At 40.3% G+C, this 27,804-nt stretch overlaps 1 pseudogene; it reads right to left on the bottom strand.

Moving 5' to 3' along the window:
* The window catches only part of LOC107615740 (calmodulin-binding transcription activator 1-like), a 90,640-nt pseudogene extending 64,364 nt beyond the window's left edge, over positions 1–26,276 (bottom strand).
* Positions 26,277–27,804: the final 1,528 nt, after the last annotated feature.

The raw sequence follows: 27,804 nt of genomic DNA, 5'->3' as shown, positions 1-27,804 counted from the left end.
GATCGTGTAATCATACAGCATGTCCCCAGGGAACGAAATGCTAGGGCAGATCTCCTCTCGAAACTAGCCAACACCAAGCCAGGACAAGGTAACCGGTCGCTAATTCAGGAAGTCGTCAGAACACCGTCTGTATCAGCCGCAGCCAATGCCGTCCTACCAATCTCCAACCAGGATTCATGGACCTACCCTATTCTACAATACCTCCTCGACGAAATGCTGCCCGAGGACTCCAAAGAAGCAAATCGGATAAAAAGGAAAGCCGCCAATTACATTGTCATAAGAGGACAACTATACAAACGAGGATTTCACAACCCCTGCTCAAGTGCATCGAGCCCGGGGACACAGAGTACATACTCCGCGAAGTCCATGAAGGCTGCTGCGGCCATCACATCGGAGGCAAGGCATTGGCCCAGAAGATCATCCGAGCCGGATACTTCTGGCCCACAATCATTAAAGACTCTATACAGACAGTCAAAAACTACGACAAATGCCAAAGGCACTCAGACTACCACAAAGCCGCCCCACACCAGCTCAACATTATAACGGCGGATCGGCTGTTCAGAACTTGGGGCATCGACCTCGTCGGCTCCTTCCCAACAGCCCCAAGACAACTTCGGTATATCATAGTCGCAGTAGACTATTATACCAAATGGGTCGAAGCCAAACCCCTGGCCTCTATCACGGCAGCTCAATGCCGTAAGTTCCTCTGGAGACATATCATAACACGGTTCGGCATCCCGAAGGTCGTAATCTCGGACAACGGAACCCAGTTCGCCGACAAAAAGTTCAGGAAATTCCTAGAAGGACTACATATATCACAACGCTTCAGCTCGGTAGAACACCCCTAGACAAACGGGCAAGTCAAATCCGCAAACAAAATAATAGTCAAAGGACTCAAAAAATGGCTTGACGAAGTCAAAGGACTCTGGGCCGACGAGCTCGGATCTGTACTCTGGTCGTATCGGACCACCCCCCAAAGCTCCACTGGGGAGACCCCTTTTCGCCTCACATACGGGGTAGAAGCCATCATCCCTATCGAGGTCGGGGACCCTAGTCCAAGAAAAACCATCGGGGGAAACGACAAAAATGCCGAGCGAGACCTCACAGACGAGATCAGGTCCATAGCCCACATGCAAGAGCTAGCCTTAAAACAAAAAATCAAGATAAGGTACAATCACGGCGTAATATGGAGAGACTTCTCACCCGATGACCTGGTCTTACGACGAAACGACATCGGAGCTCCCAAGCCAGGGGAAGGAAAGCTCACCCCTAATTGGGAAGGCCCATACCGAGTCAAAGGAATAGTCAGGAAAAAGGGGCCTACAAGCTTGAAAAGCCCGACAGAACCGAGATCCCGAGAACCTAGAATGCCATCAACTTACGGCGATATTACAAGTAGGCATACCCCACACCTTCAAAATTTGTGTTTTACTTATCTTATTTTATGTTCGTTGTTAGTTGTTTCCGGGTACTCTTTCCCCACGAGGGTTTTAGTGAGGCCCAAAAATCAATAAAATTCCATTAATTTTATTAATACTTTCCTTACATTCTCCCCCTAAACGACATAAACACACGGCCACTACTGGAAGACTGATCACCCCCAGGGCCCAATAAATGGATATCCACAAAATAATGATTACACGACCTCGCGACGGTCCACTCATCCCAAACAATTCGGGAACAAAATAAAGTCAAATAAACAGCTCAAAACCAAACATGCAAAAAATAGCCCGAACGGCCAAAACAACACAAAATCAAAGTTTAAAATCACAGTACACGGTCATACGGCCACACAGGCAAAACACCAAATATAAAAACTACAAGTCCTCAAGATCCAATACAACAAAATACAAGGAAAAAGCCATTAAAGGTCGACGATCTGGCCATCACGGACAGTCTTAAAAGCCCCCATCACAGACACGTCCACGTCCGGCGCCAGAACCGAAACCTGAGCCCTTATCGTCTCCTCAGTAGCAACAATGGCATCATTCACATCCACCAGCAACTCTCCCTTTTCCTTCTTCAAGGCAGCAACCTCGGCCTTCAGGGTATCCACCTCACCAAGGAGCACAGCAGCCTGAGACTCAGCATCGGAAGCCCTCTTTCGTTCCTCACCCAGCTGAGATAAAAGTGAAGTCTCAACCTCAGAAAGACGGAGGATCTCGGCCCCAGCTTCCTTAGACGACTTCACTGCCCTCTCTCTCGCCACCTCAGCAACCTCAAGCTGCTCTTTCAGCTTGGCTACCTCGGCTTGTGAGTGGCACAGCTTCTTATCCAGCAGACCGACCTGGGCCATCGCGGGCTCAGCCTTCCAAACAATAACAGTAGATCAGAGAAGGGAGCGATATACCGACTTGGCCTGAAAATCCATGTCGCAATCATCGAAAAACCCCTCAATACTGGGCGTTAGATGCTAATCAATGAAATTCGAAGTGCCGATCTATCACAGTAGGCACAGCACTATCCTCCTCCAGGTTCTCACTGCTAATCTCCTCAGGCCTCTTTCGCTTCCGAGAAGCCTCGGCAGCCGAGACCACGATTACCTCCTCCTCTGGCAAATTCATAGCACCTGGCAAAGCCTGAGCACCAACCTTGACCCCAGCCGAGATCACCTCCTGTGAAATAACCTGGGAGTCCGCGGTAGGTTGAGACAAAGGGGTAGAAGGAGAAGCTGACGATCCCTCCTCCCGATCCATAGCAGCCTTTAATCTTGCCAGAGAGGTCAATCCACAAGCCATCTTAATTGAGAAAAGAAAAAAAAAACATAAGTCTCAAAATCGGCAAAACAGACACAAATAAAGAAAATAATAAACACACACCAATATATGTTCGGCAGGCCACGGGATCCCCCATGACGTCCCGGGGATTTAGTGGTCGTTCCCCAAACAAATGCCAGAGGATACCAGCAATATCCTTATCCTCCGGAGACAAACCATCGTATGTGACTTTCGTCAAAACCGACGGCCCGGCGTCGAAGTTCCAATATGTCGGGATCCGATGCTCACCTTCTAACGTCAACCAAAAAGGATGATGCCCCCGAACGGGGTGCACCTTAAAATACTCCCTCTTGAACCCGTGAAAGGAGTCTTCAAACAAACCAAGTATACGCCGATGGGGCTGAGCCCTAAACGACATATACCCTTTCTTGTGCTTCCCCTCCTTGGTCAGAAGAGTGCATAAGAAAAGGAAGAGGAAAACAGGAACGGAAGCCAAAAGCTCGAGGTATTCACACACAAGCTCAAAAGAGCGAACAGCCGCCCAGCAGTTCGGATGGAGCTGAGACGGTGCCACAGAACACCGACTCAGCAACTCCTGAACAAAGGGCGAAAAGGGGAACCGAACACTGAGACGAGTGAACATCGACTCGTAGACCCACATCCAGTCAGGAACGGTCGGAGAATCGAGGTTCAAATAACAAACCCTCTCATCGACATTGGGGAGGGCGAGCTCATACTGACGCTCAGCATCGCCACCCTTGCAAATCGCCCCCTGATCACGGAGCCTCTAAAGATCCGCCTCCGTTATCCGCGATGGAACCCCCCAAACATCGCTAGTCACCCATGCGTAACGGGAGGGAACACCCCGAGAGGGAGCTACTAGAGTGCCCACACCCTCATTTTTCTGCCAATTCATACCTAAAACAAGGAGGAGCACCACCATCAGCCTACCAAAACTACGCAAAAATAGGAAAAACTAGCCAGAAACCTACTACTCACTACAATCCACGCAGCGGTGCTCGACCCTCTAAAAAAAAACCACTACCCAAAACGCGGCACAAAAAAGCAGCAGTAATACTGAATAAGCAAGGAAAGCAAGTAACAAAGCAAAGGAAAAAAGAACACCAACCTGATAGTCCGAACGGAAAGCTTGAAAAGTACTGAAACAAGGAGCAGAAGCACGACGGTAGAACCCCGACGGCAAGAAAGCAAGAGCACGGTAGTGATAAAACAGGGAAAAATCCAGAGCAAAAGAAAGAAAAAAGAGAGAAATCCACAAAAGAGAGGAAAAAGAACTGAGAAAATGACACGAAGGAGGGAACAAAAAGCAAAAGAAACCAAAACGGTTTCAAAACAAGAAAAAGACGGAAATAGCCCCAGAAGAAAGCAAAGGCACGAAGGGGCAAAGTTGGAAAGCAACCCAAAACGTCCCCTCACAATAAATGCCCCTCTTCAAAAAATGCAACTGACAGCATGCCTTAAATGAAACAGGCGCAGGAATATGAAAAGCTCACACCAACCAATGACACGAACTCCAAAGATGGCGAACCCTAGCAAAATCAGGCACTCTGAGCCAACACGCCGATCCCCCGCAACGAACGGGCCCATCAACCAGAAGACCAGTGTCGACAAGCCGAGAAAAATCAATGACGACAAGAAACCATCTCCTCCAGCGACGGAGACTGACTTCACTCGCCCTCCCACTGCGGGGGTAACTGTTACGGATCCGGCCCACGGATTTCACACCCGGAATGACCACCAAGCCCAGTTACCCGGTTTGACCTGTCTCACCCTTCTAGAAGGCTCAGAACCGGCCCGCTAAAACTTCTAACCAACTATCAAATTCAAATACCTTTCTTATCTTAGTTGGATAAGATAAGATAAGATAATTACCACCTTCTATATAAAGGAGAGGCCCAGGCCCCCTCAGGTACGTCATCCACTCCACACACCTTATACCTCTCAGATCCATTCTGACTTGAGCATCGGATTGTCTTTGGAGGTACCACCCCCATTGCTCCAGTCAAACAATCTGGCATCCGCCTCGACCCGCAAGTCCCCGATCCATCTCTCAACCTGTACCGGAGACATCCAGTACATAATCATAAAGTAAAGTAGAGATTGGCATCAAAGCTTGCAATTTATTCCTAAACCTGACTTACAGCATGTAAAATTCCTAAAACTTGCTGTATGCACACATCAGTCATGAGCCTATCTCTGAAATTTTGAAGATGCTTATTTATGGGATCTGCTTCTATATGAAGTTCTCCATCATTCATATCAACTGTGGTTCTACTAGTGTTCTCTATTGTTGCACATGATGATAAGCCAGAGCCAGGATAAAAGCTTGGGAGAAAAGATGACCATGAAATAAGAGGGTCCCTCATCAACTCAGCAAAACCTAAAGAACAGAGCAAATAAATTTATAGACCGGAAAATGCAAAGAAAATTGCCAGATAGACAAGCATAGGAGCAAAATATTCATCCCCTTGGACCCAATGAACAAAAACAGTCAAGTAACAAATGGAATTATCTTTGTTCATTTGCCACTTAAATATCACCAGATTAACAACAATAAAATTTAAAAATAAAATAAATATGAATACCTATCTGAAAATATGAATTACTGATACTTTTTTCTTAAAAGTACAACCAGTACTTACCAGTGGCGTCATGTCCAAGCAGCCGTGCATTGTGAGGATTGAAGTGTCAATAGGCCGAGCATGAGACAAGACTTGAGGACCATTCTCTGAGTGCTGATCATCACACACTGAAGGTCGTCCAGCCTGCTCAACTTCATTTACAATTGATGAAACAGATGTTTGAAATACAGATATAGGTGACTCTATTTTGACAGAGGAAGGTGCTGAACTTGTTCGAGAGCTACCAACCAAGGATATTGGAGCTGCAGGGGAATGTGAGATGCCAGACTTGTAACCCTGTAAATTATGCAGCATGGCATAATAGAACAATGGATCACATTAGCGTGAGAAAATCACCATAGTTGTTTTTAAACTACACCAGATTTACTTGATTCTGGTTTCAATATAACATCTTATCCAAATAATTTTAAGGGCAATTTACTGAATTAAATAAATTGGCCCTCAATATTACCAAAATACACATTTTACAAAGTGGATACCAAAATGTATTTTTTCTATAAACTATGTAAACTGTGACAGGGGTATCACGGTTTACAAATGCACATAATCCGCTACAGGGGTGTCGAGGATTACGTTTGAAGAAAAACATCACATAATCCACGGTAGGGGTGTCGCGGTTTTATGTCTGAATTGCAAACTTTCATAAACCACTTTTCTTGCTCTGCATCACCATGCATCACTATACCCCTGGCATTAGTCCTACTGCATTGCTTGATTCTCCCATCATGCTCCTCAATTCTCAAGTTATTTCGCTTTCTTTTTTTTTATATATATATATTTTTTGTTGATTTTTTCAGCGACTTTTTTTATTATTTTGTTTCAATTTTATCAAAAAATCAATTTTTTAGAGCCTGTGATGTTATGTTTATTTATTTAATTTTTTTTATTTTTTCTCAGGTTATGCCTTCTCTAACTATTGGCTCATTTCATTGGCTAATTTCTCTGTCATTTAATAAAGAGAATCTCAATGATGCTTGGTGCATGAATTGTGAATCACACGTTTCACAACGCGTACCACTGACCAGCAAGTGCACTGGATCGTCCAAGTAATACCTCACGTGAGTAAGGGTCGAATCCCACGGAGATTGTTGGTTTGAAGCAATCTATGGTTATCTTGTAAATCTTAGTCAGGAAGCCAATTATGTTTATCAGTTGAATTGCAAATAAGCAAGAGAGCATGGATTAAAGGTTACTTGTTATGCAGTAATGGAGAATATGTTGGAGTTTTGGAGATGCTTTGTCTTCTGAATCTCTGCTTTCCTCTGTCTTCTTGTTCACACACGCACGTCCTCCTATGGCAAGCTGTGTGTTGGTGGATCACCGTTGTCAATGGCTACCTTCCATCCTTCCAGTGAAAACTACGCTCACGCGCTCTGTCACAGCACGGCTAATCACCGGTTGGTTCTCGATCCGGTTGGAATGGAATCCCTTGATTCCTTTGCGTTTGTCACTAACGCCCAGCCTTCAGGAGTTTGAAGCTCGTCACAGTCATTCAATGCTTGAATCCTACTCGGAATACCACAGACAAGGTTTAGACTTTCCGGATTCTCATGAATGCCGCCATCAATTCTAGCTTATACCACGAAGATTCTGATTAAGAGATCTAAGAGATACTCATTCAATCTGATATAGAACGGAGGTGGTTGTCAGGCACACGTTCATGGGTTGAGAATGGTGATGAGTGTCACAGATCATCACCTTCATCACAGTTAAGCGCGAATGAACATCTTAGATAGGAACAAGCGTGTTTGAATAGAAAACAGGAATACTTGCATTAATTCATCGAGACACAGCAGAGCTCCTCACCCCCAACAATGGAGTTTAGAGACTCATGCCGTCAAAGAGTACAAAGTTCAGATCTAAAATGTCATGAGGTACAAAATAAGTCTCTAAAAGTTGTTTAAATACTAAACTAGTAGCCTAGGTTTACAACAAATGAGTAAACCATGATGGATGATGCAGAGATCCACTTCTGGGGCCCACTTGGTGTGTGCTGGGGCTGAGAATTAAGCAGTCCATGTGCAGAGGCCATTTGTGGAGTTGAACGCCAGTTTTTGTGCCAGTTTGGGCGTTAAACTCCATCTTTTGATCCTTTTCTGGCGCTGGACGCCAGAATTAGGCAGAGAACTGGCGTTGAACGCCAGTTTACGTCATCTATCCTTGTGCAAAGTATGGACTATTATATATTTCTGGAAAGCCCTGGATGTCTACTTTCCAACGCAATTAGAAGCATGCCATTTCAAGTTCTGTAGCTCCAGAAAATCCACTCTGAGTGCAGGGAGGTCAGAATCCAACAGCATCAGCTGTCCTTTTTCAGCCTGAATCAGATTTTTGCTTAGCTCCTTCAATTTCAGCCAGAAAAATACCTGAAATTACAGAAAAACACACAACTCATAGTAAAGTCCATAAATATGAATTTTTCCTAAAAAATAATGAAAATAGACTAAAAACTAACTAAAACATACTCAAAACTATATGAAATTAACCCCAAAAAGCGTATAAAATATCCGCTCATCACAACACCAAACTTAAACTGTTTCTTGTCCTCAAGCAACTAGACAAATAAAATAGAAGACTAATAGGTTGAGAAGCAATAATATTTCAGAGTTTTTGATTGAAGCTCAGATTCTAATCAGATGAGCGGGACTAGTAGCTTTTTGCTTCTGAACAGTTTTGGCATCTCACTTTATCCATTGAAGCTCAGAGTGATTGGCATCTATAGGATCTTAGAATTCAAATAGTGTTATTAATTCTCCTATTTCAGTGTGATGATTCTTGAACACAGCTATTTTATGAGTCTTGGCCGTGGCCCTAAGCACTTTATTTTCCAGTATTACCACCGGATACATAAATGCCACAGACACATAATTGGGTGAACCTTTTCAGATTGTGGCTTAGCTTTGCTAAAGCCTCCAATTAGAGGTGTCCAGGGTTCTTAAGCACACTCTTCTTTTTGCCTTGGACCTTGACTTTAACCGCTCAGTCTCAAGTTTTAACTTGACACCTTCACGCCACAAGCACATGGTTAGGGACAGCTTGGTTTAGCCGCTTAGACCAGGATTTTATTCCTTTAAGCCCTCCTATCCACTAATGCTCAAAGCCTTGGGATCCTTTTTATTTGCCCTTGCCTTTTGGTTTTAAGGGTTATTGGCTTTTTGCTCTTGCCTCTTGGTTTTAAGAGCTTTTGGCTTTTTGTGCTTGCTTTTTCTTTTTCTTTCTATATTATTTTTTTTTCTGCAAGCTTTGTTCTTTGCTGCTTTTTCTTGCTTCAAGAATCATTTTTATGATTTTTCAGATTATCAATAACATGTCTCATGTTCATCATTCTTTCAAGAGCCAACATATTTAACAGTCTTAAACAACAAATTCAAAAGACATATGCACTGTTCAAGCATTCATTCAGAAGACAGAAAGCATTGCCACCACATTTAACTAATTAGAATTTTTCTTATTAAAACTCGAAATTTTATTGCTTCTTATTCAAAAGATCTACTACTTTATTCATGTTTGCTGATGATGAGAAAAATAAACTATAGCTTAATTGGAGATAAAATCAAAATAGATACTAATTACTACTATATGACTCCTAAGGTAAACTTCTATAAAGACACTGTCACAGAGTTAAGGCAGAAATTGGAAATTAACAACCTTTATTCTGGGGGAACAGGGGTTCCTCTGATCCTTGGGGTGCTTGGTCCTACAAGAGAAGACTTTTGGCGCTTCAATTCCCTTAAGTCACGCCCTTGCTCCTCTTGTTCTTTAAACATATAGGTCAGCATTTGACTGTGTTCCTTCTGTTCTTTTATTATTTGCTCCATAGCTTCTCGTATCTTGGTAACAGACGTCTCAAGATACTCCCAGTATTCAGATTGAGGGATCTCTGGGAGGAATTCCTGTGCTCTCTTCTTGATGGGATCCTCCTGTGCTTGTTGTTTTTCCATTGATGCTTTGGTGATTGGTTTCTCAATTGGGATATACTCAGTTATTCCCATCCTTACTCCAGCATCCTTGCAGAGCAGAGAAATCACACTTGGATAAGCCAACCTGGCCTCTTTAGAATTTTTGTTAGCAATTTTGTAGAGTTCAGCTGAAATCAGCTGATGAACCTCCACTTCCTTTCCCATCATGATGCAATGGATCATCACTGCTCTTTTAACTGTGACTTCAGAATGGTTGCTAGTAGGCAACAGAGAACGCCCAATGAAGTCTAGCCATCCTCTGGCGACTGGTTTGAGATCCTCCCTCTTGAGTTGATTTGGGACACCCTTTGTGTTGGTGGTCCACCTGGCTCCAGGGATACATATGTCCTCTAGAATCTTATCCAGGCCAATGTCTGCTCTCATCATCCTCCTGTTGAAGGAGTCTGGATCATCCTTTAGCTGAGGTAGCTTTAAGATCTCCCTGATCTTGTCAGGAGTGGTATGAACAATCTTTCCTCTGACCATGGTCCGAAATTCATAGAAGGCAGTTTCAGATAGTTTTTGCTTGTCAGTTTGCCACATATTAGCATAGAACTCCTGGACCATGTTCCTTCCCACTTTCGTTTCAGGATTAGCTAGGACTTCCCAGTTCCTGATTCGAATTTGCTCCTGGATCTCCGGATATTCATCTTCTTTCAGATCGAATCTAACTTCCGGGATCACTGATCTCAGACCCATTATTTTAAGATAATGGTCTGAATGTTCTTTAGATAAGAACTTCCCTTGATTCCAAAGTGGTTTTGGAATGCTCTCTTTCTTGCCTCTTGGAGTGGGTTGTTTTCCTTTAGGAGCCATGATCTTAGTGATCTCGGATAAACACACCAAACTTAGAGGTTTGCTTGTCCTCAAGCAAAAGAAAAGAAAGGAGGGGGATGGAAGGAGAGCTAGGTGCAATTGTTGATGGAGGAGGAGGGGGGCCGAACCCATATTTAAAGGGATGGGGGGGTGGGTTTTCAAAAAATTGGGAAAGATAGGATAAAAAGATTGATTTGAAAAAGATAAGATAGAGGATATAGTTTAAAATTGAGAAGATATGATAGATTTTTGAAAAAGATAAATCTAGATTTTGAAAAAGATAATATGGAGATTTGAAAAAGATATTGATTAGTTGAAAAGATTTTTGAGTGAAAAAGATAGATTTGTTTTTAGAATAGATTTGAAAATAGTTGGATTGAATTTGGAAAGAGGGGTGGTGCTTATGGATTAAAATACATTTGACATTTTTAGTGGTAGGGTTTTTAGAAATTATGGAATTTAGAAATCAGGGTTCTTGACATGTTTATGTAAAAATCATGCATTGAAACATAAAATTTGAAATTAGAATGGAAATACGTGTGGAAAAAATGAATTTGGCTCCTCCCTGCCTTCCTGGCGTTTGAACGCCCAAACACTGCCTGTTTTGGGCATTCAGCGCCCAAATGCTGCTCTCCTGGGCGTTCAACGCCCAGCTGCTGCCATTACTGGCATTCAACGCCCAGTGGGTGCCCCTTTCTGGCGTTGAACGCCCAGATTGCTACCATTACTGGCGTTCAACGCCCAGTGGATGCCCATTTTGGGCGTTGAACGCCCAAAATATACTTTTACTGGCGTTTTCTTGCCAGTGAGCTCTTTTTCTCTGTTTTGTGCGCCGAGGTCTTCTGTAAATGATTATTTACCTTGTTGTCAATGAACTCTATATAAACAAATAAAAATAAAAATAAAAATAGGGCAAAATGCTTATAGGATTGTTGCCACATGGCTGGGTTGCCTCCCAGCAAGCGCTTCTTTATTGTCTTTAGCTGGACCTCGCTGAGCTTTTAATCTAGCTTCAGCCTTGAACATTCTTGCTCAATGTTGCCTTCAAGATAATGCTTGATTCTCTGTCCATTGACAATGAACTTTTTATCAGAATCAATATCTTGAAGCTCCACATAACCATATGGTGATACACTTGTAATCACGTATGGTCCCCTCCACTGGGATTTCAGTTTCCCGGGGAATAGCCTGAGTCTAGATTTAAACAACAGGACCTTCTGTCCTGGTTCAAAGATTCTAGATGACAGCTTTCTGTCATGCCATTTTTTTTTATTTTTCTTTATAAAGCTTGGCATTTTCGAAAGCTGTGAATCTGAATTCCTCTAGCTCATTTAGCTGGAGCAATCGTTTTTCTCCTGCTAATTTGGCATCAAAGTTTAGGAATCTGGTTGCCCAGTAGGCCTTATGTTCCAGTTCCACGGGCAGGTGACATGCCTTACCATACACGAGTTGGTATGGAGATGTCCCTATGGGGGTCTTGAATGCTGTCCTGTAAGCCCACAGAGCATCATCCAAGCTCCGTGCCCAATCCTTTCTACGGGTATTTACTGTCCGTTCCAGGATTCTCTTTAATTCTCTGTTAGAGACTTCAGCTTGCCCATTGGTTTGTGGATGATATGGAGTGGCCACCTTGTGGCGAATTCCATACCGAACCATGGCAGAGTAAAGCTGTTTATTGCAGAAGTGAGTGCCCCCATCACTGATTAGTACTCTAGGGACACCAAACCTGCTAAAGATATGTTTCTGGAGGAACTTCAGCACTGTTTTAGTATCATTGGTGGGTGTGGCAATAGCCTCAACCCATTTTGACACATAGTCAACAGCCACCAGAATATAAGTGTTTGAGTATGATGGTGGGAAAGGTCCCATGAAGTCAATTCCCCATACGTCAAACAACTCAATCTCCAATATTCCTTGTTGAGGCAAGGCGTAACCATGAGGCAGATTACCAGCTCTTTGGCAACTGTCACAATTACGTACAAACTCTCGGAAATCTTTATAGAGTGTGGGCCAATAGAAGCCACATTGGAAGACCTTGGTGGCTGTTCGCTCACCTCCGAAATGGCCTCCATATTGAGATCCGTGGCAATGCCATAGGATCCTCTGTGCTTCTTCTCTAGGCACACACCTACGGATAATTCCGTCTGCACATCTCTTAAAGAGATAGGGTTCATCCCACAAGTAGTACTTTGCATCAGTGATTAATTTCTTCTTTTGTATCCTGTTGTACTCCTTGGGTATGAACCTTGCAGCTTTATAGTTTGCAATGTCGGCAAACCATGGTGCTTCCTGAATGGCAAATAAATGCTCATCAGGAAACGTCTCAGAGATCTCAAGAAAGGGGGGGCATCCCTTCCACTGGCTCTATCCGGGACAGATGATCAGCCACTTGGTTCTCTGTCCCTTTTCTGTCTCTTATTTCTATATCAAACTCTTGCAGAAGCGATACCCATCTGATGAGCCTGGGTTTTGAATCCTTCTTTGTGAGTAGATATTTAAGAGCAGCATGGTCAGTATACACAATCACTTTTGATCCTACTAAGTATGATCTGAACTTGTCAATGGCGTAAATCACTGCAAGTAATTCTTTTTCTGTGGTTGTGTAATTTTTCTGGGCATCATTTAGAACGCGACTAGCATAATAAATGACATGCAGAAGCTTGTCATGCCTCTGTCCCAATACTGCACCAATGGCATGATCACTGGCATCACACATTAGCTCAAATGGTAACGTCCAGTCTGGTGCAGAAATGACTGGTGCTGTGACCAGCTTAGCTTTCAGCGTTTCAAACGCCTGCAGGCACTCTGTGTCAAACACAAATGGCGTGTCAGCAGCTAGCAGATTGCTTAGAGGTTTTGCGATTTTTGAAAAATCCTTTATAAACCTCCTATAGAATCCTGCATGCCCCAGAAAGCTTCTGATTGCCTTAACATTGGCAGGTGGTGGTAATTTTTCAATTACCTCTATTTTTTCTTGATCCACCTCTATTCCCTTGTTTGAGATTTTATGCACAAGAACAATTCCTTCAGTCACCATGAAGTGACACTTTTCCCAATTTAAAACTAGGTTGGTCTCTTGGCATCTTTTCAGAACAAGTTTCAGGTGATCAAGACAGGAGCTGAATGAGTCTCCATATACTGAGAAGTCATCCATGAAGACTTCCAGAAATTTTTCCACCATATCAGAGAAAATAGAGAGCATGCATCTCTGGAAGGTTGCAGGCGCATTACATAGCCCAAATGGCATCCTTCTATAAGCAAACACTCCAGATGGGCATGTGAATGCTGTTTTCTCTTGATCCTGGGGATCTACTGCAATCTGGTTATAGCCTGAGTAGCCATCCAAAAAGTAGTAATAATCATGACCTGCTAGTCTTTCTAGCATCTGGTCTATGAATGGCAAAGGAAAATGATCCTTTCTGGTGGCTATATTGAGCCTTCTGTAGTCAATACACATGCGCCACCCCGTAACTGTTCTTGTAGGAACCAGTTCATTTTTTTCATTATGAATCACTGTCATGCCTCCCTTTTTTGGGACGACTTGAACAGGGCTCACCCAGGGGCTATCAGAAATAGGATAAATAATCCCAGCCTCCAGTAATTTAGTGACCTCTTTCTGCACCACTTCTTTCATGGCTGGATTTAGCCGCCTCTGTGGTTGAACCACTGGTTTGGCATTATCCTCCAATAAGATTTTGTGCATGCATCTAGCTGGGCTTATGCCCTTAAGGTCACCTATGGACCACCCAAGAGCTGTCTTGTGTGTCCTTAGCACTTGAATAAGTGCTTTCTCTTCCTGTGAATTTAAAGCAAAGCTTATGATTACTGGAAAAGTGTCACCTTCTCCCAGAAATGCATATTTCAAGGATGGTGGTAATGGCTTGAGCTCGGGTTTAGGAGGTTTTTCCTCTTTCAGAAGAAAGTTCAGAGGCTCTTTCATGTCCCCTGAATCCTCCAAATCAGGCTGAACATCTTTAAAGATGTCTTCCAACTCTGATTCGAGACTCTCAGCCATGTTGATCTCTTCTACCAAAGAGTCAATAAGATCAACTTTCATGCAGTCTGTTGATGTGTCTGGATGCTGCATGGCTTTGACAGCGTTCAACTTGAACTCATCATCGTTGACTCTCAGGGTTATTTCCCCTGTTGGACGTCAATAAGGGATCGTCCAGTTGCTAGGAAGGGTCTTCCTAGAATGAGAGTAGCACTCTTGTGCTCCTCCATTTCCAGCACAACAAAGTCAGTGGGAAAGGCGAATGGCCCAACTCTGACAATCATGTCCTCAATCACGCCTGATGGGTATTTAGTGGAACCATCAGCAAGTTGGAGACATATCTGGGTTGGTTTAACTTCTTCAGTTAAGCCAAGCTTCCTGATAGTGGATGCAGGTATTAGGTTGATGCTTGCCCCAAGATCGCATAAAGCTGTCTTGGTGCAATTATCTTCTAATATGCATGGTATCAGAAAGCTCCCAGGGTCTTTAAGCTTTTCAGAAAAGCTCTTCAGAATGACTGCACTGCATTCTTCAGTGAGGAGAACTCTTTCTGTTTCTCTCCAATCCTTTTTATGACTCAAGATCTCTTTCATGAACTTGGCATAAGAAGGTATTTGCTCAAGTGCTTCTGCAAATGGAATCTTTATTTCAAGAGTCCTGAGATAATCTGCAAAGCGAGCAAATTGCTTATCCTGCTCCTCTTTCCGGAGTTTTTGAGGATAAGGTATCTTGGCTTTATATTCTTCAACCTTAGTTGCTGCAGGTTTATTGCCTACAGAAGTGGTTGAAGAAGCCTTTTTAGAGGGGTTGTTATCAGCATTTGTGTGTGTCTGATCCCTCACTGGCACTTGAGTGCCAGAGTTAGAAGCTGGAGTGAAACTGGATGCCAGCTCCTTGTCTACTCCTGGCGTCTGAACGCCAGAACTGTGCCCATTTTGGGCGTTCAGCGCCAGATCCTGCCCATTTTGGGCGTTCAACGCCAGATCCTTGCCCATTTCTGGCGTTGAACGCCAGTTTTGGCCATGGTCTGGGCGTTCAGCGCCAGCCTTCCACCACTTTTTTGGCATTTTAGCGCCAGAATTATTTTTCCCTGGGATCTTACTGTCCTCAGGTGAATTTTGGGTGGTTTGCTAATTTCTTAGCTTTTTGCTGCCTTGAGGTGGGGTATTTAATGTTTTCCCACTTCTTAGTTGAACTGCTTGGCATTCTTCTGCTATTTGCCTTGACAGCTGCTGCTTTGTTTGCTTAAACTGTTCGTCCATATGTATATTAGCCATCCTTGTCTCTTGTAACCTTTCTTTGAATTCGGCTAACTGCTTTGTTAGAAAGTCCAATTGCTGATTGAATTCAGCAGCTTATTTTACAGGGCTGAGTTCAGCAGTTACTGTTTTAACCTCTTCATTCATGGAAGGGTTGCTGCTTAAGTACAGATGCTGATTCCTGGCAACTGTATCAATGAGCTCTTGAGCCTCTTCAATTGTCTTTCTCATGTGGATAGATCCACCAGCTGAGTAATCTAGAGACATCTGAGCTCCTTCTGCAAGCCCATAATAGAAGATGTCTAACTGAACCCACTCTGAAAATATTTCAGAGGGGCATTTTCGTGGCATCTCTCTGTATCTCTCCCAGGCATCATAGAGAGATTCATTATCTCCTTGTTTAAAGCCTTGGATGTCCAGCCTTAGCTGTGTCATCCTTTTTGGAGGGAAATATTGATTCAGGAATTTTTCTGTCAGCTGTTTCCATGTCCTTATGCTGGCCTTAGGTTGGTTATTCAACCACCTCTTAGCTTGATCTTTTACAGCAAATGGAAACAGTAATAGTCTGTAGATGTCCTGATCTATTTCTTTATCATGTACTGTGTCAGCAATTTGTAAAAACTGTGCCAGAAACTCTGTAGGTTCTTCCTGTGGAAGACCGGAATACTGGCAACTTTGCTGCACCATGATAATGAGCTGAGGATTCAACTCAAAGCTACTGACTCCAATGGAGGGTATGCAGATACTACTCCCATATGCAGCAGTAGAGGGGTTAGAATATGACCCCAGAGTCCTCCTGGACTGTTCATTTCCGCTTAGGTCCATGATGGAGAAAGGGAGATGATGTAAAATAGAAAAAATATTTTTATTTATTTATTTATATATTTATTTCAAAAATGAAATAAATTGAAATAAAATAAATAAAAATTGAGTGAAGATTTTTGAAAAACTGAGGAGAGAGAAAGTGGTTAGGAAGTTTTGAAAAGGATATGATGATTTTGAGAAAGAAAAAAAGTTTTAAATTTTGAAATAAAAATCTAAATTTTAGAAATATATTTCGAAAAATTTGTTTTTAAAATAAAGAGAAAAGATATTTTTTATTTTTAAGAGGAAAGAGAAAAACAATAAGATAGCACAAGATTTAAAATTTTTAGATCTAATGCTCCCTATTTTCGAAAATTTTGGAGGGAAAACACCAAGGAACACCAAACTTAAAAATTTTAAGATCAATTCACAAGGAAAACTCAAAAACACGAAGAAAGAACACCAAACTTCAAATTTTAGAAAACCAAACCAAAATTTTCGAAAATCAAAGGAAAATCAACAAGAAAACACCAAACTTAAAGTTTGGCACAAAATTTAATAGAGAAAATATTATTTTTGAAAAAGATTTTAAAAAGAGTGTACCAAACTGCCACGGACTTAGACCAACGCTCTAGCCAATTGGGCAGTAAATGTAACACTTGTTTTAAAGAAGGATATTTTTAACCAAGAACAATAATAAGAGACTCTAAACCAAAAAAAAAAAAGAAAAATTTTCCTAATCTAAGCAACAAAATGATCCGTCAGTTGTTCAAACACGAACAATCCCCGGCAACGGCGCCAAAAACTTGGTGCACGAATTGTGAATCACACGTTTCACAACGCGTACCACTGACCAGCAAGTGCACTGGGTCGTCCAAGTAATACCTCACGTGAGTAAGGGTCGAATCCCACGGAGATTGTTGGTTTGAAGCAATCTATGGTTATCTTGTAAATCTTAGTCAGGAAGCCAATTATGTTTATCAGTTGAATTGCAAATAAGCAAGAGAGCATCGATTAAAGGTTACTTGTTATGCAGTAATGGAGAATATGTTGGAGTTTTGGAGATGCTTTGTCTTCTGAATCTCTGCTTTCCTCTGTCTTCTTGTTCACACACGCACGTCCTCCTATGGCAAGCTGTGTGTTGGTGGATCACCGTTGTCAATGGCTACCTTCCATCCTTCCAGTGAAAACTACGCTCACGCGCTCTGTCACAGCACGGCTAATCACCGGTTGGTTCTCGATCCGGTTGGAATGAAATCCCTTGATTCCTTTGCGTTTGTCACTAACGCCCAGCCTTCAAGAGTTTGAAGCTCGTCACAGTCATTCAATCCTTGAATCCTACTCAGAATACCACAGACAAGGTTTAGACTTTCCGGATTCTCATGAATGCCGCCATCAATTCTAGCTTATACCACGAAGATTCTGATTAAGAGATCTAAGAGATACTCATTCAATCTGATATAGAACGAAGGTGGTTGTCAGGCACACGTTCATGGGTTGAGAATGGTGATGAGTGTCACATATCATCACCTTCATCACAGTTAAGCGCGAATGAACATCTTAGATAGGAACAAGCGTGTTTGAATAGAAAACAGGAATACTTGCATTAATTCATCGAGACACAGCAGAGCTCCTCACCCCCAACAATGGAGTTTAGAGACTCATGCCGTCAAAGAGTACAAAGTTCAGATCTAAAATGTCATGAGGTACAAAATAAGTCTCTAAAAGTTGTTTAAATACTAAACTAGTAGCCTAGGTTTACAACAAATGAGTAAACTATGATGGATGATGCAGAGATCCACTTCTGGGGCCCACTTGGTGTGTGCTGGGGCTGAGAATTAAGCAGTCCACGTGCAGAGGCCATTTGTGGAGTTGAACGCCAGTTTTTGTGCCAGTTTGGGCGTTCAACTCCAGCTTTTGATCCTTTTCTGGTGCTGGACGCCAGAATTGGGCAGAGAACTGGCGTTGAACGCCAGTTTACGTCATCTATCCTTATGCAAAGTATGAACTATTATATATTGCTGGAAAGCTCTGGATGTCTACTTTCCAACGCAATTGGAAGCATGCCATTTCGAGTTCTGTAGCTCCAGAAAATCCACTTTGAGTGCAGGGAGGTCAGAATCCAACAGCATCAGCAGTCCTTTTTCAGCCTGAATCAGATTTTTGCTCAGCTCCTTCAATTTCAGCCAGAAAAATACCTGAAATTACAGAAAAACACACAAGTCATAGTAAAGTCTAGAAATATGAATTTTTCCTAAAAACTAATGAAAATAAACTAAAAACTAACTAAAACATATTCAAAACTATATGAAATTAACCCCAAAAAGCGTATAAAATATCCGCTCATCAATGCTCCTGATTCTTACTTCAAGTTGAAAAGTAATTTATTTTTATATAATATCAAATATGAAATAAATTACAATCTTAAAATAATTAATTGCATTTATATAGGTCAACCATTAAAAAATAAGACTAGTAAGTTAATCTATTATTCATCATAACTCTTTTAATTCAGGTAGTACGTACTCAGTACTAAATAAAAAAATTTAACAAATATACTTTTTTAATCCTAAATTTTAGAACTAAATTGACTATAAATTCAACAAATATTTTTCATGTTTGATATTATATAAAAATAAATTATGAACTTAATAAAAAAATTAAATAACTAAAAACGTACCTTTAATAAAAATATAATTTTATATTTAAAATATTAAAAAATACATTTTAAAAATAGACCAGCTGAACATATTTTTATTATTTTCAATATTTAAAAATAAGGTATTTTTAAAAAAAATTTAAATATTAAAAATTGAAAATAAAATTTATTTTTAAAAATAAAAATAAAAAACAAAATCTAAATCTATTCTTAACAACCCCTTCTCTCTTTTGGTGAAACATCCAAGCTTATTATTGTTTAAGTAGAAAGATTTAATATGATCATTCTTTATCTATCCTAATATTCTAATGGAATTCATTTCGCTTGCGACAACAGAAAAATGGCCGCTGCTCTATTTTGTAGGCGTCTCATTTCGCAAGTGTTAGTGGGCAGATATAAAAAGATGATTTCAATCTCCAATTTGCAGGCACCATGACTGAAATGATGTGCAATTCTATTTTTTATTTAAAGAAATAATCATTTTATTTTATTTATTTATATAAAAAAACAAAAACCACAACTTGGTCGTCAAGGGGACTTTCCACTAATGAGATGTCAGACATGGGTAAAGTACTGAAGCTAGTGAAAACTATGTTAAAGTTGAAGGTCCAGGTTAGAAAAATGTTCAACTAGAAACAAAAAACACATACACAGAAACCGCGAGAACCCTGCCGCGGTTTCTAGCCATTTTGCAAAACACACATAAACTGCGACACCCCTATCGCGGATTATATGAAGGTTTGCTTCGAACGTAAATCGCGACACTCTTGTAGCAGATTACGTACATTCATAAACTGCAAAATCTCTGTCGCGGTTTACATAGTTTATGGAAAAAATGCATTTTGGTATCCATTTTGCAAAATGTGTATTCTGGTAAATTTGGAGGCTATAATATTTATTTTAGTAAATTGCCCTAATTTTAAGATAAAAATGCAAAAGAATAGATAAAAAACATACCTCTCTAATATGATGATAATGTACAAGAACAATGTACTCTAACTGCCTGCAGACAAAAACAATGTTTAAGTTGATATGAAAGATGATCAACACTAGCAATTTAAGTGACAAGCCCCTTATGATCCCCTATGGCCTTTTCTAGTTAACCAGAGGATCAAAATGAGTCAGATGCAACTGCAGGGTAGCCTGCTTCGGCCAGTGGCTTTATCAGTTTTCAAAATATATTTAATCTCAATCTTTTATTATAACAAATAACAAACACTTTGTCTGCAAGGTCCAAGTTTGGATTAAGAACAAATTAAACATCATTACAAAACAAATTTCCACAAGTTTCAACTAATGCAAAACTAAGACTTAATGTAACACCCTACCACACAGAATCTTATGCTTAAGTCATAAGACAGAGGTAGTGAGGTATTACGACATCTAAAAAGTTTTATAGCTAGGAGCCATTGAAGAAATGGTAAAGCAAAGTCGTGAAACCAAAAAACGCAACGCTCGTGAATAACGTTTACTTACGTATGAAGAAAAGCTTAAGCGCAAATAAATACATATATACATAAGAGTAGAGAATCAAGGATACATAGTAGTCAAGCTCCAAGCTCAGCCTGCAAAGCTAAGACTGGCTAGAGAATGTAAACATACATACATACATACAATCCCATATTTAAAGTTCTCAAAATAAACCCTAGTTCTCCAACAAAAGCCTCTAAGAGGCACCCAAAGGTATAATACATAAAAGGAGAATTCTAAGCATTTATATATATATAACAAAATATAAAAGCCCAAACTCCTATCTTCACTACAATAGAACTTCAGACGCCTAGCGAGGCGCATCTCGACTTACATCTGAAAAATACAAACATCGTATGGGATGAGAACCAGGGGTTCTCAGCATAGTAAAGGTGCCTACATATATAAGATATAAGGTCTTGGGAATGCCAGAGGCAATCCTAGAATGCCGACATTCTGATTTTAAGACTTCAAGATTTAAAACAAAAACCATAAATAGGATAGTTCTCTAAGGCATTCCTAAACTTAACCGAAACTCTAATAAAATCCCTTAAGTCTCCGCCTTCCTCCAATCCTCCAAACTCTGTAGAATCACAGAGACAAATAAAGTAGACAAAGCAGGCACAAAAAGAATATAGATACAACAATTAGAACATATAGCATATTATAATCACTTAGACATTTCCAATTAATGCACAAGCAAGTAATTCAAACAATATGCACATGATGCATGCCTGTCCTATGGCTGTTGATATCAACTGTCGGTTACTTAGCTAGCCCGACATGTCCTGGTAGCTAACCATGGATAGAACACCACAACACGGGACAGGTATTACCCGTCCACCTATGCCGGTGTTTCACCAAAACCGGGGTAAACATTACTCGTCCACTCTAGCAGGTGCCACATCCTTAACCCAGATAGGGATTACTCATCTATGTACAGGCTAGGACTCGAATAGGAATTACTCATCTATTCTCGGATAGGAATTGCTCGTCTACCCTCGACATGACACATCAGATAGGAATTACTCGTCTACTCTCGCAGTCATAACTCGACATCTCAAAATAATCCACAATTAAACTCAGTTATCATCATTAATCATATCTCAATATCTCAAACTCATAATCATGGCTTTGATAGGAATTACTCGTCCATCCTAACAATCAGAACTCATCATTATCGCTTTAATCACCGTCACACTTTAAGGTCATCATCATTTTCAATCCCAAACTTCCGATGTGCATAACTTCTCCGTTTTAAAACATTTTTCTTCCGTTCTTTGAACGACGTAAACTTTACGAACCCAATTTTCATATAAAATAAGTTTGAAGCAATTTAAGAGTCCGGAAGCCAAGTTATGGCCCGCAGAAGTTCAGATAAAAACCATATTTTTTCTCAAAAACACCAACTTCTATTTTTACTAAATTTTTATTTTCAAACTAAACCACTATCAACCAAGACACTTCCAAAACACTAAAAACCAATACCAAATGCTTATAAACCTTTTATCAATCATTTAACCATTTAAACTATTCAATTCTCAATTCCTCAACTCCTTTAAGATTCTCACTTTAACATACTTCAAATCAATATTCATCACTAATCATATAGCAACAATCATCCAACAAACTGCATTCAATCTCAATTATTCCATTACTCATTATCATAACATTATTATTCATTCAACACATTAACTCATCAACCATTCTCCACATTCATAACACCCAACAACATATCCAATTATCCACATACAATCTCAACACCCATAGCATTACTAAACCACTAAACATACATCAAACATACATTTCAACTTATCTTAAGTCATCTAGCCTAAGTTTTCACAAAATCTTACATATTAAATACGAGAAATCAAAACCATACCTTGGCCAATTTCTCGTAAAACCAGTACGTCACAATTTGTTGCCGTTGCACAAAACCCGAAGCTCCAAATCTCAAATTTGCAAAGTTTCAGCCTCCACCACCAAGATTCCGCAACCAAGCACAACCAAAGCTTCCAATCAACTCAAGGTACTCCAAATCAACAATATTTAATCTAATCCGACAATATATCACTAAAATCAACATTCAAGCTTACTAATTCAATAATCCACAAGGTTCTAAGGGCTCTTACCTTCCTCAAGCATTAATGGAATAAAACCCAATAATTTTTCAAGCTAATTCAAACCTAGAACATCAAAATCACATAATCTATCAAACTCAAAACTCCCAAATTTTCGAAACTGAAAAGGTAGGAACTGGACATGAAATCTCAAATTTCTTACCAAATTGTTGAGTGGGTTTTGTAGAGAATTCCGAGACGAACGCATGGCTGCTGACAGCTCGTCAATCGGAGCTCCGGATCAAAAGTTATGGGTGATATAATGTTGTGATGAATAGTGTTTGGGGTTTACCACTTCCTACCCCCTTTTACTCTATGTGCAGCGTGAATCCCCTTCCATTTGGGGGAAGAGTGGCTGAGTCTAGTTTATGCACATGAGCCTTAAGCCCAATACAGGTCCGGTCCAACCAGTTCGGACCGTTCGGCCCAATTTTGGGTCAAATTCTTTAAAATTTGTGTCAAAATTCGTATTTTAATTAATTCTTCTATTCTAAACTATAAAATTTAATTACAAATTCCTTTGATAAATAATTAATTTAATAGCTAATTATTCACTAATTATGCGAGGTTTACATTCTACCCACCTAATTAGGAATTTTGCCCACAAAATTCGCTCTCTAATCGTCATATATGCGCTCTCAAATTCAACTAAACTCGTAGCATTCATTCTACCACTTTCCAATATCAATTCAAATATCCTTCATATACACAACGTTATAAACTTAACGGAATTCAAGCCTATGCCATACTCATCCGTTTGTATTTTCGTAAAAATTTGGATATAACCTCCCCTAAAAGTGAACTTAGCCACTTTAAAAGTTCCCTAAATTCAACAAGCTACCAACCTCTTCTTAGTCAAAGAATCCTCAAACCTTCAATACTAATATACCTTACCATCAAAATACTCTTTCAAGACTTATACTTAAGTCTATTACCCAAAACAATCTTGATAGTCGAACTTCCTCCCTATTTTAAGAATATTAAGCAAATTTGGAATCATGCAAATTTTATGTCCACGCGACCATCTCGAACTAAAATTTCTAACAAGCTAAGGATCACAATTTGTTGACCATTCTAGCTCTAGAAATGAGGAAAAAACTGTGACTGCTACCTGCTGTCTTTGGTTCAGCGCCCTACTTTCTAAAATTTCTAACAAGCTAAGGATCACAATATGTCGCGAAAAGTCCTTGCGCGAGAATTTTTTTTCTTAATGGAGTTATTCTAGGGATCCTAGACTTTAATTCTGTTTGGGTTCCAAGGAAATAGGATTAAAATTGAATTTTATATAAATTTTTAAAGTTCTACTACCCCATTTTGTAAAATCTGAGAAAATAGCAAGTAGTAGTTGTTTTAGAAAAATCATGAAAAATACAATTTTAGTCAAATGCCTTTCAAATTTGATGGGTCATACTAGACTCATCCATGTTTCATTTAAAACAAGTTTTAGATCAATATCATGTCATATGATAAGGTTATGCAACTTTAAAGAGAGCCTTGTTTTAGATCATGTTGTTCTAAAAATTCAGTGAGCTAGTCACCTTCTAGGTTGTATAACTAATTCTTCAATATTGATATGAATCTGAAATTTGGAATGAATATCCTAGACATGTAGAGATATAAATTTCTTTTAGTTGCAATTTAAAAACTGATCAGAATTAAAAGTTATATATATTGGAAGTTGCTGCTGTAATAACCTGAGAACAGATTCTGCAACAAAAACCACTTAACTTCAAAAATTTATATCTCCCAATCCACATATCTAAAAATTATGAAATTTTTATGGGATGATCCAGACTCTGCAAAGTTTTGTAGAGAATTAATTTCACTTAAAAAAAATTCTAGATTGCTCCCATAATTTTGTACGATTTGCTGCCAAATTCTGCAGCAAATCCTGTAGTAAGCAATTTAAACCTCTCATATCAGCTTTAGTTTCCTAAGCTTCTAACTTCCTTAAACTCATGGTTCTAGCTTTCTTTTGGCCATCCAGACTTGTTTCACTTATTGTCACAGTCCCAAGATTCCATATCATTATTTTCACTGTCACACAAGTATAGATACATACAAACAATCATTCAAAATTTCTGCAGCAGAACTAATTTCTGATAACCATACTTCCAAAATTCACCATAAATCATATATTTAACGAAAGACCTTACAACTTTCCAGTCCAACTCAAATTCCATCAATTAATCACACAAGACATCCATAATTCATTTGCAATTATCTACCAAACTTTTTAGGCATTTATAATTTAAAATTTTTTATTTCTAAAAATATCTCCTACTACTCCTCATTGGAACTATCCAGTGTCAACATTACTGCAAGCTTTTGCTGCGTCACTCTGATCGCTCATCATTAAGAACTTTTTTTTTTGAAAGTAAGAGCTCAACACAATAAAGTGGAGCAGTTAGAACTAGTCAAGCAACACAATCCTACTTAAGAAATAAGTAAAAACAAAACACATAAAAGTCCCCATGTCATCTCCGGCATAGCCATCAACAACAAAAGGGATCAACACCTCTCCACTCATTAACGCTCGTCACTGTCATGTTGATGACTTCTTCAACACCTCTGCTTTGATCCTGGAAAATTCTTCTATTCCTTTCCATCTATATATTCCAAATGACCGCACAAAAGCACCTTAGCCGCTGCTTACGATTCTCCTTACTCCTCGGTTCCTCTATCCAACTGAGATAGTGCTCTTTCATCGAACCCGGATAAGACCATTGATAGCCGAACCTTGATATCCAAGCACTCCACACCTGCCAAGCAAATGCACAGCCTAGAAACAAGTGATATACATGTTCCAATTCGTTATTACATAACACGCATACAGTGTCTTCCTGTCTGATAATTCCAAATCGGCTCAGCCTTTCCTTAGTGTTCACCCTGCCTATTAAAACAAACCAAGCAAACAGCTCCACTCTTAGTAGAACCAAACCTTTCCAAACGGTGCTTGTGAAGTTGTAGCTGGTCACCTCCTCTGGAAGCATTTCAACTTGCATCACCTGCACAAATGAGTTAGTTGAAAAGACATCTTGCCTATCATATTTCCAAACCACTCTATCCTCTCTGTGATTTACTAATTTCACCGGTCTCAAAGCCTCATGTAATTGACTCAGAAGCTCCAATTCCCACTGAAAAAGCTCTCACCTCCATTGGAAATTCCAAATACACTCTATCTTATCCCAAAACCCACAATCCCCAATAACAGATTCACACTAGTTTGAAATAGAGAAAAGCCTCAGAAACTGGTCTTTCAGAGATCCACATAGTAGCCATACATCCTCCCAGAACCGAGTCCGTCACCCATCACCAATCTCCATGGACAAACCTGTAACCATCTTATCCCTTATACGTTCATTCATGATGTGTAGCTGGCATATATCCTTCCAAGGGCCTTCTCTCGTAGGTAGTGCTTGAGTTGACAGCAGCTCATTGGGATTCAGATTATTACACGAACATACAATTTTCTTCCACAGCGGGCACTCTTCCTTCGCAAACCGCCACCACCACTTGAACAACAATGCTGAATTTTGAATCATAGCATCGCCAACTCCCAAGCCACCTAGTTTTTTAGGAGCCTGCACCATTTCCCATCTAACTAATGCCATACCATTCTTACCATCTTCCTTACTCCACAGGAATCTTCTCTGCAGTGAAATCAACTTCTCAGCAACAGCTTTCGGCATTTTGAATAAACTCAAATAATACACTGGCAAACTGTTTAATACTGATTTGATAAGCACCAACTTTCCAGCTTTGTTTAGCACCTTAGCTTTCCACAAGCTGAGTTTCTCCTCCACTTTGTCCATAATAGGCTTTCAAATCTTCACCAACCTCAGGTTTGGATATCCCAAGGTATTTAACTGGAAGAGTGTCCCCCTTACAACCCAGAAGGTTACACATACGCTGGACCCACTGCTCGTCACAATTAATCGGGATCAAACTTGACTTATCAAAATTAATACAGAGGCCTGGCATCAACTCAAAACATCACAGGAGTCGCTTGTAATTCTTGATAGTCCCCTCTTTTGGTGGGCAAAACAGAATAGTATCATCAGCAAACTGAAGGTGCAATAATTCTATTCTATCCCTCCCCACCAACAACGGTGATATATGCCCGTTCCTGATCGCCTCTCCAACCATTCGATGCAGCACATCCACCACCAGTACAAATAAAAAGGGAGAAAGTGGGTCACCTTGTCTCAAACCTCTTTCCATTTGGAAAGGTTTAGATGGCGAGCCATTTAGCAGAACTGACATAGATGCAGTGGCCACACCCTCCATAACCCATGCTCTCCATTTATGCCCGAATCCCATCTTTTGTAACACAATGTCCACAAAACTCAATTTGACTCTGTCGTATGCTTTCTGAAAATCTAGCTTGATTATTGCTGCTTCTGCATTTCTCTGTTTAAGCCAGTTAACTGTTTCACATGTAATAAGTACCCCATCGTGTATTTTTCTTTCCTTGACAAACGCACTCTGAGTCTCCCCTACTAACCCTAGCATCACTGATCTCATCCTTCTGACTAGCACCTTCGAGATGACCTTGTAAACGCACCCCACCATACTAATAGGTCTCAAGTCTTTGATCTCCTTTGCACCGACGAACTTTGGAGCCAATACCACCCAAATAATATTGCTATCAGTCGGTAACCTGGAAGAATTAAAGAACCCCATCACTGCTGCCGTAAATTCAGGTCCAATATCGTCCCAACACCTCTTAATGATGTTCATGTTGTACCCATCACAACATGGCGCCTTAGAAGACTCATAGTCCCACACAGTCTGAGGGCAGCATCTCTAAGGTTACAGCATCTTCCTCATCTATCTTTCCCACCAGACCATCTCTAAAGCCCATCAATGGAGTAGCTTCCTGATGATATAATTCCTTGTAGAACTCTCTGATAGCTATCTTGATTCTCGCTTGATTCCTGACTGTTCTGCCGTTTATCACCAGTGTCTCAATCCTATTGTTCCGTCTTCTTGCTGAAGCCATATTATGAAAGTATCTTGTATTTTTGTCCATGTCCTTCGCGTGCCGAGATCGAGACATCTGTTTCCAATGCATTTCCTTCCTTACATACCATCTCTCACAAAAAGTAACCAACGCCTTTCTTCTAGCCTCCATCATGGCATCATATACTCTATTGCTGGCCATATCATCAAACCTCTTGATTTCTTCCTTAAACTTTGTGATTTTATTGTCCATCTCACCAAAATTAGCCTTGTGCCATCTCCCTAGTGGGATCGTCAATGCCTTCAACTTATCTGTGAACTGTATCTCCCCCAAACCTCTCCATTCCTCTTTGACCATACTGAGAAATCCCTCATGTG

The sequence above is a fragment of the Arachis ipaensis genome, chromosome B9 (assembly GCF_059453495.1).
Source record: "Arachis ipaensis isolate K30076 ecotype BB chromosome B9, ASM5945349v1, whole genome shotgun sequence".
Lineage (NCBI taxonomy): Eukaryota > Viridiplantae > Streptophyta > Magnoliopsida > Fabales > Fabaceae > Arachis > Arachis ipaensis.
The sequence above is the reverse complement of the archived record's forward strand: the minus strand, read 5'-3'. Positions and strand labels throughout refer to the sequence as shown.